Source organism: Chelonoidis abingdonii, chromosome 1, assembly GCF_003597395.2.
Source record: "Chelonoidis abingdonii isolate Lonesome George chromosome 1, CheloAbing_2.0, whole genome shotgun sequence".
In the NCBI taxonomy this organism is placed as follows: Eukaryota; Metazoa; Chordata; order Testudines; family Testudinidae; genus Chelonoidis; species Chelonoidis abingdonii.
Window position 1 is genome coordinate 158,693,047 of NC_133769.1, and position 14,799 is coordinate 158,707,845.

Sequence of the window (14,799 nt, forward strand, 5' to 3'; positions counted from 1 at the left end):
GAATGTTACAACTTTAAATGATCATGTAATTTTAAAACTTGTGCTCCAGTTTTCTTCAAATATTTCATGTAGACCAAACAGAGATTTATACATTATGCCAAGTGTGATAACTGACTGAGCAGATTTGAAGTTATGAACATTTACATTCAGCAAGCCCTGGCACTGCCTTAATTCACATATACTTACAAGGTCCGTATACAAATGTGGAAATGCATTTAGGGCCAGATTCTACTCTCAGTTACAGAGGTGTAAACCAGTAGTAAGCCCACCAGTGTAAATAGGCTGCAGTACTAACATACAGAAATCAATCCTTGGCTGACTGGTGCCTCTAAGTGGACCAGTTTCTGCTTTAACTGAAGTCAATGAGGGGTGAGGGGTAGTAACAGGATCAAATCCTAAGTGTGACTTTTTCTACTGACATTGGCAAATTCCAGTTGTCATTTGATGGCTGATGCCAGTTAATTATAAACAACTAAGTCTTTTGTTCCCCACTTTCTTTTTCTTAAAAATAAAAATCATCGCTGAGGAAATAAACACAAGAAACAAAGCTAGTGCAATGTGAAGTCTGCATGGTTAAGCATGCAAAAGCCAGGAAATGCCAAAATCAAGATCAAACAAACAACCTTAACTCTACCCCCTTGTGCTTATGCATTATGAGACAGATACCATCCTCAGCTCATAGGTGATCTTGGATACACTATACCTAAGTTAGTAGCAAAATGTATTATTATTTGACTTACAGGATGTGGTCACATGTTAAGGGCTATATCATTTTGTGCAACCCCACCAACAGGCAGAGTGCAAACTTAAAATGAATATTGCTGACTTTTTAATATTTAAACCTGTAACCTTAATGTTGCACTAATGTGTCTCTCTTTTTTTTTTTTTTGCATTTAATGTTAGACATGATCTCATGCTGCAACCATGGATATGAACATGCTCAAAACTCAGGGAAGTTTAGTTCTGAATCCAGACCTAAATCTGGCCCAGAACAACCTGGCTCAGGTCCTTCTCTAATTAATACTGACAAAGTATAAGACAGAGACCTGGAAAATACCACTAACATACATACATGGGAAATGCCTCCAATTCACAGACCTCAGGCATTCCACTAACAGATATCCAGCATGCCATTAATATAAAGAAATAAGACATATCACTAACATATAGCAACGGAGCATGGTACTTCCAATATATGACAAAGAATGCTGCGCTAATATATTGACAAGTGCACATGAAAAACATTAGACATGAAGCATGCAACAAACACCAAACACAAGGCATTCTACTGAAACACAGAAATGGATCCTGCTACTAACATAATGACAGAGATCAAACTACTGCACACAGACACTGGACTAACATAAAGATATAGGGCACAAATCTATACCACTTTATCCACAAGTGTCACTTACACAGGTAAGCTTCCTGACTTCAAAGGGCCAATTTGCATGAGTAAGGGCTCCTTACATATGCACTGTGCAGTGTATAATGCTCATGTGCATAAGAGATTGCAAGGTCAGGAGCATAGAACATTCTACAAAACATGCAGACATGAGTTATGCTGCTAACAGACAGGCGTACATGAGGTAAACTATTTCCAGACATGAAACATGCCTCTAACCTTTAAGCATGGTACATGCTGTGTTTATTCATAAATAGCTTAGTTACTGACCAAGAAATAGCTCCTTCAGGTTGGATAATGTTATATAGGCAGTTCTCAGAATGGGGACTGTGAATAGTGGAGGCGTTTGAAGTGATTTGATATCTTGCATTATTCCTACAAAAGGAGGAAGGAAGTGATTTTCTATTGTGTGTATGAGCTTCAACAAAGAAATGACACTTTTTCAGTGTATTGTTATGAAGAAATTCCTAAGGCTGTCTGTCTATCTATCTAGGTCATATTTGAAATAAGGCATACATTTTTAACAGAAAGAGTTATTAACCATGGGTCAGCTTATCAAGGATACTGTTGGATTCTCCGTCACTGGCCATTTTTAAATCAAGATTGGATCTTTTTCTAAATGATCTGCTCTGGGAATTATTTGGGGAAAGTTCTATGGCCTGTGTCATAGAGTGTGCCAGACTAGATGACTGCAATGGTCCCTTCTGGCCTTGGAATCTATCTATCATCTATCTAGTAACCCAAGTAACCTAGCCCTTTTAGCGTGGATAGATATAATCTAATATCAGCCATTATTTTTCAATGCTCTTGTTTTATTCTCTAAGGGAGGAAAGTTCAGTAACCACAATCACAGTCACCCCAAAAGTAAAAGGCACTCTCCTGCAGTTTTTGTTTCTTCCTACCGAGGTGATTTTCTTTCCCCTGCCTCTTTCCAGGTGCTGGATTTCTCCTTTCTGTCCAAGATGGCCATGCTGTTTTATCCTGTGTTTTATTTGCATGTGGGCCTCAGATTTGTCTTTGGCTTCTTGTATGGTTTGGGATGAGACCCTCCCGTCTCCTGGGAGGGGGGCAGGTGTTGCTCCAGTCGAGCGAATGGAACCAAATTACAGGACCGTCTGTCGCCTCCTCTGGGAGATGGCAGAGGGAGGGAAGGAGGGGAGGGAGGCAGGATGCCACATGACAGAAAAGAAAGGCAGAACATTATCCTGATGCTGATAAGAGCCTGAAAACATGAGTCACACCAGCCCTCAGCCCCACCCTAAAATAGGCAGCAGCAGCCACCTGAGAGAGAAATGTCAGTATTAGAGACAGAAATCAAGCTCAGTATCTGAGTTCAACAGCACAGGCTTAAAATTGAACAGGGCTCACATCCGCCAAACTTTCATACCCTCTTGCCCCAAGGAAAACCCAAAACAAAACAAAACTGGACCACTCAACAGGCCCTTCTCTCAGCTCCCCGCCTCTTTGAACTTTCACTCAGCCCTCCATAAGATAGGTTCTTCTTCCTAGTGACTTCCCCCCAATTTTCTCTCCAGGAACTAGTTTGGGGAAGGTCTTGTCTACATCTGGTTCCCCTCAGAACACTGGGGCTGGAGCCCCAGGATTCAAATACCCTGTCTTAATTGACCTTAGGGCTGATACCCTGTGGGAGAAGCTCTGCAGAGACAGGGATCATCCCAGGATGAAATGAAGTGGACATAGATTGGGTGCTTTATTTAAATAGTGTTGTCTTGTAGTGAGAAGGCATGCCTGGGCATCAGGGTTCCTGGATGCTCTTCCTGGCTCTGCCACTGACCTCCTGTGTGGGCTTGGGCAAGTAATTTAACCCAGTCAGTGTTCCATTCTATAAAATGAGAGATGGAGTATGTGTGAGAGGGAGAAGTGTGTGTATATATATGTGTATGTGAAGGGAGGGATGTAGCGGAGGGGGGAAAGTATAGGTGGGGGATGTATGAGGGGGAGAGGCATGTGTATGTGAAAGGAGGGATGTAAGGGGGCAGGGGTATGAGGGGGAGAAGACATGTATGTGAAGGGAGTGGTGTAGGGGGTGGCAGGGCAAGTGTGTGAGTGAGGGATGGAGTGTGTGAGGGGAAGGGGAATGTGTATACGAAGGGAGGGATTCATAGGCAGAAGGGAGGGAGGTATATGAGTGCGGGGTGGGGGATGTGTGAGGAGGGAGGTATGTGTACCTGAAGGGAGGGATGTAGGGAGGAAGGTGTGTGAGTGGGAGTCAGTATATGAGAGGGCAGGAGATGAAGACTGGAAGGGAAAGTAGTGTGAAGCATAAGGAAGGGGAAGGGTTTGAGTGGATGGGTCTTGATGGGGGTATATGAGAGAGGAGAGAAGATGCTCAGGATGGCCACAGATAATAGCCATCTTGGGAGTTACAAGTAGTCATTATAGGAAATTCAAATCAGGAGGAGACTGATGCCATGTAGGATGGAGCCACAGGGAGTCATTAATTAGACATTAAAGACTGCTGAAAGGAGTGGATGGCAATATTAATGGTGTCCATATAGAGAGGGACATTCTGTCTGAGTACAAAGGACAAGGGATTTGATTTTACCCCCAGTTTACTCTTTCCATGAGCTGTCGGTCTGTTTCTCTTTCTAAACCCTCCTGCACATACAAGTGGTGAAAGACTGCAGCCTCAGGGGCCAAAGGACAACAAAGGTTTATGAACCAGATAAACAATCTGGCTTAGTGATGTTTGGAGAAAGAAAGAGAAAGAAAGAAAGAGCAGAGATGGGCTATAGGTCTATGACCTTGGGAAGAGCTGAGTTTGGAGGGATTTCCTTATGCAGACACAGTGGGAAAAGACCAAGCTTTCACTGCCTACTCAAGCTAAACTCCCATAGACATCAATCGGATTTTTGCCAGGTAAAGGACTGCAGGATCCATCCCTGTTTTAAATACAAGCTTCAAAATTTTCCAAGAATCAGTTCCTACAGGAATAGCCACAAATCTGAACTGGACGTAGCAGAAATCGTGTCCTTGGCAGATGGTGGTTTCCCTCAAGCTGCAGTCTCAAGGCCCAAATGTGAAAGCTCTCAGCATGAGGCGTTCCCATTGGAATCAATGTGGCAAGCCAAATGTGACCTCACTTTTCAGATGTGGGGACTTTGCTGCCATCATCCAGCAATGGGGGCTGAAGCAAATATTAATCAATTGAATTAATTAAATGAAGACCTAGGGAACACTGGTTTATTCTCCTAAAGACTAAGGTTCAGATACCACTTACACAGGTGTAAATCCAAAGCAGCTCCACTGATGTCACCAGAGTTACTTGCAATTTCATAGATTATTAGGGTTGGAAGGGATCTCAGAAGATCATCTAGTCCAACCCCCTGCTCAAAGCAGGGCCAATCCCCAACTAAATCCTCGAATGGCCCCCTCAAGGGCTGAACTCACAACCCTGGGTTTAGCAGGCTAATGCTCAAACCACTGAGGATTTACAGCAGAGTAACTGAGAGAAGGAGAATGATGCAATAGCACCCAAAGGAGCCAATCGTGATTGGGCCCTCATCAGAATCTGGTCCTAAATATCCAGTTCCGACATTCTTACTGAGTCTTTCCTCAGACAGAACTCCCAGTGGACCTTACATTCTATAGGGCTAGATTCTATTTTTTACTGTCACAGTTTCTGACCTTGTCTGAATTGCCCAAAACAAAACTAGGGTCAGGTAAACTGATTCAGATTAAAAAAACTAGAGATAGGCTCAAGCTAAAAAATTCTCAGCTGGATTTTGAACTCTCCAGAGTTGGGAGGTGATCCAGGGTTTTAATTCAGCCTCCTCCTAATAGGAACCTACCAAACTTTTGCCCCAAACTGAACTCAAGATGGAGAAGGGAAAAGAGAAGATGTGAGTGAAAGAAAAGATGTGAGAAAGGGAACAGGCCAAATGATCTATCACCAGGCTGTGGAGGGGACTGAATTGTCCCTCCTGAGCCTGCCCAATGTTCCAAACTGCTCAGATTGGGGTTGCCTTATGTTTTCCTTTTATTTGGTGGTAGCCTCACTGGAGAGATGGACATCTGTCAGGATGACATTGCAGGAGGCTAACCTTAGCCTGACCTGGGCCTAAACTGAACTCCCCAGTATGAACACTCCAGGCTTTGGGAAATCCAGGCCCAAGTTTTCTGGCCAGGGTCCATCTCTAATGTGAGCCAGCCATTGCTGTGCAGTTATGTGTTGTCCATCCAAGAGCAGATTTGGGGAGATTCTTTCCTGACAAGGAGACAAAGAAAATAGCTGGGCCCACTGGTTCAGAGATAAACTTGGGAGGCAAAAATCACCATCCTATACATGGACATCAGACCCTCTTCCTCAAAGCCTACTCTGTGCTATTCAGCTTTATACTGGGGACCTGTACAGTACCTCCCCCAATATTCCATTCCTGGAGTCCCTCACATAGCTCTGCTGATGCACTTCATTTCTGCCCTGCAGTACCTCAGTTCCTCACACAGCTCTGCCAAGGCACCCCATCCAGACCTTCAGTCCCCTTACTAATTCAGTTCCCAGGTCTTTCCTAGGAAAATATGTTGAACTGTATGATGTTTTTCTGACATTTACATAGCAGACTGGTACAGGACTTCCCAACTCAGTTTCCCTTGTGACAAAACCTAGGATTTGAACCCAGATCTCTGGAGGTAACCTTATCCCATTGGATCATCTTCTGTGTTACCACTAAAGCACCAATGAAGAGCTATTCATTCTTGATCTCCAAACACTCATAATCTCCTTTCTGTGTGATTTTGAGACACACAAACTCTGCCTACCTGCCTGTCAGTAACATATTTGTTAATAATTTACCTGCTTGATAAACTGGGCACAAGCAACCAATATTCATTTTATTACAGCCAAATATAAAGTTATACATCTAAGGACAAAGAATGTAGGACATACTTGCAGGATGGGGGACTGTATCCTGGAAAGCAGGGACTCTGAAAAAGATTTGGGGTTGTGGTGGATAATCAGCTAAACATGAGCTCTCAATCTGACACTGTGGCCAAAAATGCTAATGTGACTCTGGGATGTATAAAAAGGGGAATCTTGAATAGGAGTAGAGAGTTATTTTACTTGCATAGTTGGCACTGGTAGGACTGCTGCTGGAAAACTGTGTTCAGTTCTGGTGTCCATAATTCAAGATATTGAAGAGGGTTCAGAGAAGAACCAGGAGAATGATTAAAGTATTAAACTTGCCTTGTAGTAATGAAATCAAGGCGCTCAGTCTATTTAGCTTAATAAAGAGAAGGTTAAGGGGTAATTTGATCACATCTAAAAGTATCTGCACAGGGAATAAATATTTAATAATGGACTCTTCAACCTAGCAGGAAAGGTATAACATGATCCAATGGCTGGAAGTTGAAGCTATACAAATTCAGACTGAAAATAAGGGGCACATTTTTAACAGTGAGGGTAATTAACCATTGGAATAATTTACCAACGGTGATGGCAGATTCTCCATCACTAGCAATTTTAAATCAAGATTGGATGTTTTTCTTAAAGATCAGCTATAGTTCAAACAGGAATTATTTTGGGGAATTTCTGTGGCTTGTGTTATGCATATGGCCCTGCCAAATTCACAGCCATGAAAAACACATCACGGACCATGAAATCTGGTCTCCCTCATGAAATCTAGCTATTGTAGCAGTGCCATGATACTGTCACCCTTACCTCTGTGCTGCCTTCAGAGCTGGGCGGCCAGAGATTGGTGGCTGTTGGCCAGGCACCCAGCCCAGAAGGCAGTGCCACTGCCAGCAACAGTGCAGAAGTAAGGGTGGCATAGTATGGTATTTCCACCCATACTTCTGCACTGCTGCTGCTGATGGCACTGCCTTCAGAGCCAGGCACCCAGCCAGCAGCCTCAGCTCTCCAGCTACCCAGCTCTGAAGGCAGCACCACTGCCAGCAGCAGCGCAGAATAAGGGTGGCATGGTATGGTATTGCAATCTTTACTTCTCTGCTGCTGCTGGCAACAGCACTGCCTTAAGAGCTGGATTCCTGGCCAGAAGTCACCACTCTCTGGCCCATCCAGCTGTGAAAGCAGTGTGGAAGTATGGGTGGTAATGCTGTGACGCCCATGTGACCCTCTTTTGGCTAGGGACTCCCATGATTACAATGCTATGAAATTTCAGATTTAAATATCTAAAAATGTGAAATTCAAGATTTTTTAAATGCTATGACAGTGAAATTTACCAAAATGGACCGTGAATTTCATAGGGCCCTAGCTGTGCAGGAGGTGAGATGATCACAATGGGCCCTTCTGGCCTTGGAATCTATGAATCAGTAAAAAACATCCACACTGTAGCAGCACCATATTAAAATGGAAAATACAGTATTTAAAGGGAACACATTTAATAAAGTAGCATTATGAGAGGCCAAAGCACTTACAATTTGGATCCAAGGGCCATGTCCTACCAGCCATGCACTTATTACAGCAGAGCACAACACTTAAGCACTGAAAGGCAGAAGAGGCTGCAGGTGGAACTAGTTCAAATCCAGCCCTGGTTAGTATTGTCTGAAATGAAATACCCTCAGAAGTATGGTTGATAGCCTGCATGGAATGATTGGTGGGGCTCACTATAGTTCCTAGTGAGACAGGTGTCCACAGCATAAAAACCACCTTTACAATTGGCACTAACTGGGAATCTCAGCAGACACACCAAGCACTAAATGCATGGTGGAGCGTCCCCATTTCCCTTCAGATATAGTCATTCCAGGGCAGGATCAAGGCAGGCTGGTGAAGCAGCCTAGGGAAATCTGCCCTCCATTTTAGCATAAACAAGTTGTTAATAGCATCCATCTCCTTCCTGCTCAGATGAAGCTAATTTAATTACTGTACTTTCAAGTCACAGTAATCTGGATGCTGATACATATGAAACAAACTGAAAGGAAACAGAGTTTATGCAACAATATAGAAATGCTTCTTCTAAAAGGAAAGGCCCATTAAGATAAGGATGGTTAGGTGGACTGGAAGAACCTTGTAAAAGATAATTGCATTGAAAACAACAGCGCCTTCAGCAGAGGAATTTCTGCCAAGTTAAAGTTATAACACTGTTACAATCAGGGAAATGTCTATGTACGAACAGGCCTACTATGCATCGTAGCTCCCAGTGTGTCTCTGAGTTGCATCTTCTGAGTTTACTAACACAAACAAGCCTTAGCTCCCCTTGGTCCTGCAGCCAATGGGGAGCATCTCCATGTCTCAGTTCTCCATCTTTAACATGGGCCTAATAATCCTTCCCTTATTCCACCCTCCAATTGGTTAAACTATACACTCTTTGGGGCAACCACTGTCTTTTCTGTGTCTTAGTGTGCCTAGCACAATAGGCAGTAATGGAAAGAGGAAGACAGTGAGATGGGCAGTAGGGAATCTTCCCACTTGGAGAGACTCTCCACAGTGAGAGACAGAAAACAAAGCAGAGCCATATAACACAGTGAACCAGACATCACAGTCACTGAATGGGGAGCTACTCAATATTTCTTGTGATCCACATATTTGGTGTATGTCAACCCTTGCATTACTTACAGCCTACTATCCAACCAATGCTGAATTTGTGCTCTGGGCTTGCTGTATCAGCTGAGAAAGTAAAAGAATTGCTTGAGCCCTGGCATCTCTTTCATTACAAATGAAGCGCTGAAATCCATCCCCTGCTCTGAATATGGAATTATTCCTTTCTTTTTCTATGGTGCTCTCATTGTTGGATCTTCGTTATTTACAGCCATTAATTAACTGATTTCGACAACACCCTGGTGCAGTGAACTGCTATTATTATCCATGTTTTACAGAAAGGGAACTGAGGTGTAGAGATAAAAGCCAAATTTGTCAAAAGGGTCCACGAATTTGAGGGGCCCAATCTGAGCAACTTAGGGCCTGACTTTTCAGAGTATTAGAGTGTGCCCATACAGCCAAGAAAAACTCACAGCTCCACGTCTCAGAGCCTGAGTCAGTTGACTCTGGCTCACAGGGCTTGGACTGCAGGGCTGAAAATAGTAGTGTAGACATTCCTGCTCAGGCTGGAGCCTGGGCTCTAAAACTTGGGGAGGAGGGAGGGTCTCAGAGCCCAGGCTCCAGCCTGAGTGGAAATGTCTACACGGCTAGTTTCAATCCCGCAAGTCTGAGTCAATTGACTCAGGCTCTGCGACTCAGTGCCACGGGTTTTTCTGTGCAGTGTAGGCATACCTTTAATGTTTACATTGCTTTATATGTTCAGAGCAGAGTTCCCACTGACCTCGGCTACAGTTCTGACATTCAGACCCCCATGTCTCAAGTCAGGCATCCAGAAAATGAGGAACCTACAATTAGTGGCCACTTGTGAAGTCCTTTCCCTCCACATTGCCTAGGTGCTATTGGGGGAGTACTGAGAGCACAGAGAAGACATTCTCCTGTTCTCTCAGTTCCAGTGCCTGGAGCCACAGCAGCCCCCACCTGCCTCAAGCAGCCAGTACAGTCCTACTCCATTCCTGCAGCCCTGGGCGGGCGTATGCTCAATTCTTCTGTGTGGGGTGGCACATACACCATACAACTGGTCAAAAGGAGCTGTGAGGTGATGGAGCATGCTCAGTGCGGACAGAATCTTTGGAGAATTTAGGCGCCAAGTGCTAACAAGTCTCCACTGTGCACGTGCAAACTGAGATTTTCAGTGGCTCATAGCTCTAAGTGAAAATCACATCCCTAATACCAGGGCAATCTCCTTCCATCTCCCTCTCCCTCTCCCCCAGCCACAGGTTGCCAACCCTCCAGGACTGCCCTGGAGTCTCTAGGAATTAAAACCCAATCTTTAATTAAATATTATGTCATATGATGATACCTCCAGGAATATGTCCAGCCAAAACTGGCAACCCTACCCAGAAAAGTTCAACAAAGCAATTTTAAGGAATTTTTAACATGGGCAAAACAAGGTATTTTCCCCCCTAATCTTGTTCTGAGACATGGCTGAACAATTTATCTAAAACTTAAACAAGAATGTCACCAGGCATGGAAAATTTCAACTCAAACTGTTAAAGTCTGGCACAGTGATAACCAACTGGAAACAGGATTTTATAGTGGGGAATATCAGGCAGCTATAACTATAGGCATCGCGACCTGCACCACCTGTAATTCTGTACTACTATTTTATAAAAGCAGCTGTTGCGGAAAGCCAATAGAGAATTTTTTAGCATATCCATCCACTGGTATTGCAATTCACCATAATATTCAGGCCTCTATCCCTTCAGTGCACTCCTCACTGCCACCATCACCACTTTCATCCCTTCTTCTTCCAACCCCCACACATCACCCACCAGATCATTAATCCCCAGAAATCACCTCTCCTGGTTGCTTGACAGATGAATTCAGCTAAGGCATGTTGGGATAATATATCAATCACACACATGGTAAGCCTAGGCTCATGAGGTCTGCATCTGAATGATATACAAGACAAGTGCCATCCTGTGCACTTTCCATATTAGATGGATCCTCCATCTGATTATGTTTGGAGAGAGCGAGGAGGAGGCATTTGGTAAAACAAATCTCCTGTATTAGATTAGCCGCTGCAATCTGAAGGAACTATAGTTACTCTCTTGCATTAGGATGAAAATAAAAGGAGCATGCTCAAGATAAATATGGTGGGCCTGATTCTCCCATTGCCTCACACATTTTGTTTAATTATTTACAGCTGTGAAAAATTCGAGGTATAACACGGTGAATGAACAATTCTGGTCTGGCAGCATTTTACACCCACTTTGTGGTCACTCGGCACGGGTGTAAATGACAACACAAGATGCCACGCAGTGGAGAATTTCCTGTATTGGAGATTCCTACACCTGTGTTGTTAATAACTCCTGAGATTGGTTAAAAATAAATTCTAAATCTCTCATTTGCATTTCACCATTTCTGTTGCTTGCTTGCTTTTTGCACATTACTTGGCATGGACAGGTCAACCTCAACAATTTCATTTGCTGTTTCTGGTCATTTTCACTTTCTGAATCTCTCTACTTCTCTAGCTGAAACAAACAAAGCAACCACCAGCTCTCATTTATATTCTCTAAAATAATTTTGTGAAAACATTTCTTTGACTTCTAGGACTCCAGCCCTGCTCCCATTAAAATCAATGGGAGAGTGGCAATTGACTGTGGCCAAGATTTCACAAACAGGAGCCCAACTTTAATATTTATGCATCTGCTTGATTTTAAAAGCACTGAGCACCCAACAGCTCCCTTTAACTTCAGTGAGAGCAATTGGGTGCTCAATAAATGAAAATGCAGCAGATGCATAAACATGGACTGAGGATTCTAGCTTTAGGCTCCTATTTTTTGAATTCTTGGCCTCTAACAGGAGCAGGATTAGGCCTTCTGTTTTGTAAATCTCCACCTCCTCCATCCCACTCTGGCTTTATTATTTTTATTTATTTATTACAACCAGGGAGTAATCATTTTTACAGCGAGTGTCCCTTCGCTGTCATTCGTTAATTTCTTGTATGTTGCATACTCAACAAAAGAAATAACTGAATCTCATTTCCCCATCCTACAAAGATCCCCAGTCTCCCTCTCCATCATTACATTTCTGGAAACTCTTTTCCTTCTCTTTTATTTTAATCCTTGGTGTCCCCTGAGTTCTGTGATTGCATTTAAAACAGATACGACAACATTATGAAGCATTAAACTAATGGCATTTGAGACCATTTTTCTCCCGTAAACCATTACGATTTCTCTGTAACTGCTGGCATAGAGCAGAGAGTCAGCTAACCCTCCCAGCATTATTTCCTTCTATTGCACGATATCTCCGCTTTGGGATTCTAGGTGCCATCTCGTTGCTCTTGCTGTAACAGTCCCAGGGAAAGCTGTTTTGATCTTCAAATGAGTTGTTTGGCATGACCGTGATGATAAATATGTGAATGGGGGTTACGATGAATTGCAAAGTACCCACTGAATCCCCAAGGTAGGGAGGAATATGTCTTCCTTCACACTCTTTTGATATGTTGTTAATTACATGGCTCTGGAACTGTTACCATGTGCAAACACAGTGAAAATTGACTTTCTAAGCCATCCCTGTCCCTCCTGCATATGCTGCCCATTCTACCCCAATGGCTCTGTCTATAACAATGATGTTTCAGATTTCTTGCTTGATATTCCAGCTTGATAAATGTTATGTGAATGGAAAGGAATGTAGCATCTTCCCAGGCCCAATGCATCCTTTACAAAAAAAAGCAAAACAAAACGAAACAAAAACACAACGTACTCTGCATTAGCCATCCTTTCTCTTGCCTGAATAAAAGCTTTAGCACAGCATGAAAAGGTTGCATGTGCTGAAATGTAGCCCAAGGATGTGTGTTATTATCCCTCTCCTCTTGACCAGCAGGGTCTCAGCTCTCTCTCCCTTTCAGCCTTTTGTTTGAACAGATGGGATTGGGGAGTGGAGGGAAAGAAAGGCAGTCTGTTCTCATTAATTCTCCCAGTACACAAACACAAACCTGAGCACTGGGGACCTACAAAATAGAACCGCTTCCACTCCATATCCATTGAGACCACATGTACTGAGACACAAAGAAAGACAGAATATAAAAACATAAGAATGGCCATACTGGGTCAGACCAATAGTCCATCTAGCCCAGTATCCTGTACTCCAAAAGTGGCTAGTACCAGCCGTTTCAGAGGGAATGAACAGAACAGGGCAATTTATCGAATGATCCATCCCATGTTGTCCAGTCCCAGCTTCTAGCAGTCACAGGTTTAGAGACCTCAAAGCATGGGGTTGGCTCCCTGACCAGCTTGGCTCATTGTCATTGATAGACATATCTTCCTTGAATGTATCTAATTCTTCTTTGAACTCAGTTATACTTGCGGCCTTCACAACATCCCCTGGCAATGAGGCCTACAGGTAGACTGTGTGTTGTGTGAAGAAATACTTCCTTTTGTTTGTTTTAAACTTATTATTCATTTCATTGGGTGACCCCTGGTTCTTGTGTTATGTGAAGGGGTAAATAACTCTTCCTTATTCACTTTTTCCACACCAGTCATGATCTTATAGACCTCTACCATATTCCCCCTTAGTCATCTCTTTTTTAAGCTGCACAATCCCAGCCTTTTTAATCTCTCCTCATATGGAAGTTGTTCCATACCCCTAATAATTTTTGTTGCCCTTCTCTGTATGTTTTCCAATTCTACAATATCTTTTTTTAAATAGGGCAACCAGAACTCCATGCAGTATTAAAGGTGTGGGCATATCACATATTTATGTTGTGGCATTATGATATTTTCTGGCATATTATCTATCCCTTTCCTAATGGTTCCTAACACTGTCAGCTTTTTTGACTACTGCTGTACATTGAGAAGATGTTTTCAAAGAACTATCCACAATAAATCCAAGATCTCTTTCTTGAGTGGTAATAGCTAATTTAGATCCCATCATTTTATACACGTAGTTGGAATTTTGTCTTCCAATGTGCATTACTTTTCATTTATTAACATTGAATTTCATCTGCCATTTCATTGCTCACTCACCCAGTTTTGTGAGATCCCTGTGTGAGATCCTTTTGTAACTCTTCACAATCAGCTTTGGACTTAGCTATCCTGAGTAATTTTGCATCCCTTTCAAAATTTGCCACCTTACCGTTTACCCCTTTTTCCAGGTCATTTATGAACGCGTTGAACAGCACAGGTCCCAGCACAGATCTTTGGGGGATCTGCTATTTATCTCTTGCCACTGTGAAAAATGACTTTATTCCTTCGTTTCCTGTCTTTTAATCAATTACTGATCCATGAGAGGACCTTCCCTCTTATCGCATGATGGCTTAGTTTAAGAGTTTATGAACCCTTGTCAAAAGCTTTCTGAAAGTCCAAATACACTATATCTACTGGATCACCCTTGTCCACATGTTTGTTGACCCCCTCAAAGAATTCTAATAGATTGGTGAGGCATGATTTCCATTTACAAAAGCCATGTTGACTCTTCCCCAACAAATCATGTTCAACTATATGTCTGATAATTCTGTTCTTTATTATACTTTCAACCAGTTTGCCTGGTACTGAAGTTAGGCTTACCACATGTAATTGCCAGGATTGCCTCTAGAGCCTTTTTAAAAATTGGTGTCACATTAGCTATCCTCCAATCATCTGATACAGAAGCTGATTTAAATGATAGGTTACATACCACACTTAGTAGTTCTGCAGTTTCATACGTCAGTTCCTTCAGATCTTTTGCACAAATACCATCTTGTTCTGATGACTTATGACTGTTTACTTTATCAATTTGTTCCAAAATCTCCTCTAGTCACATCTCAATCTGGAACAGTTCCTCAGAACTGTCACCTACAAAAAGTGGCTCAGGAGTGGGAATCTCCCTCACATCTTGTGCTGTGGAGACTCATGCAAAGAATTCATTTAGCTTCTCCACAATGGCCTTATCTCCCTTG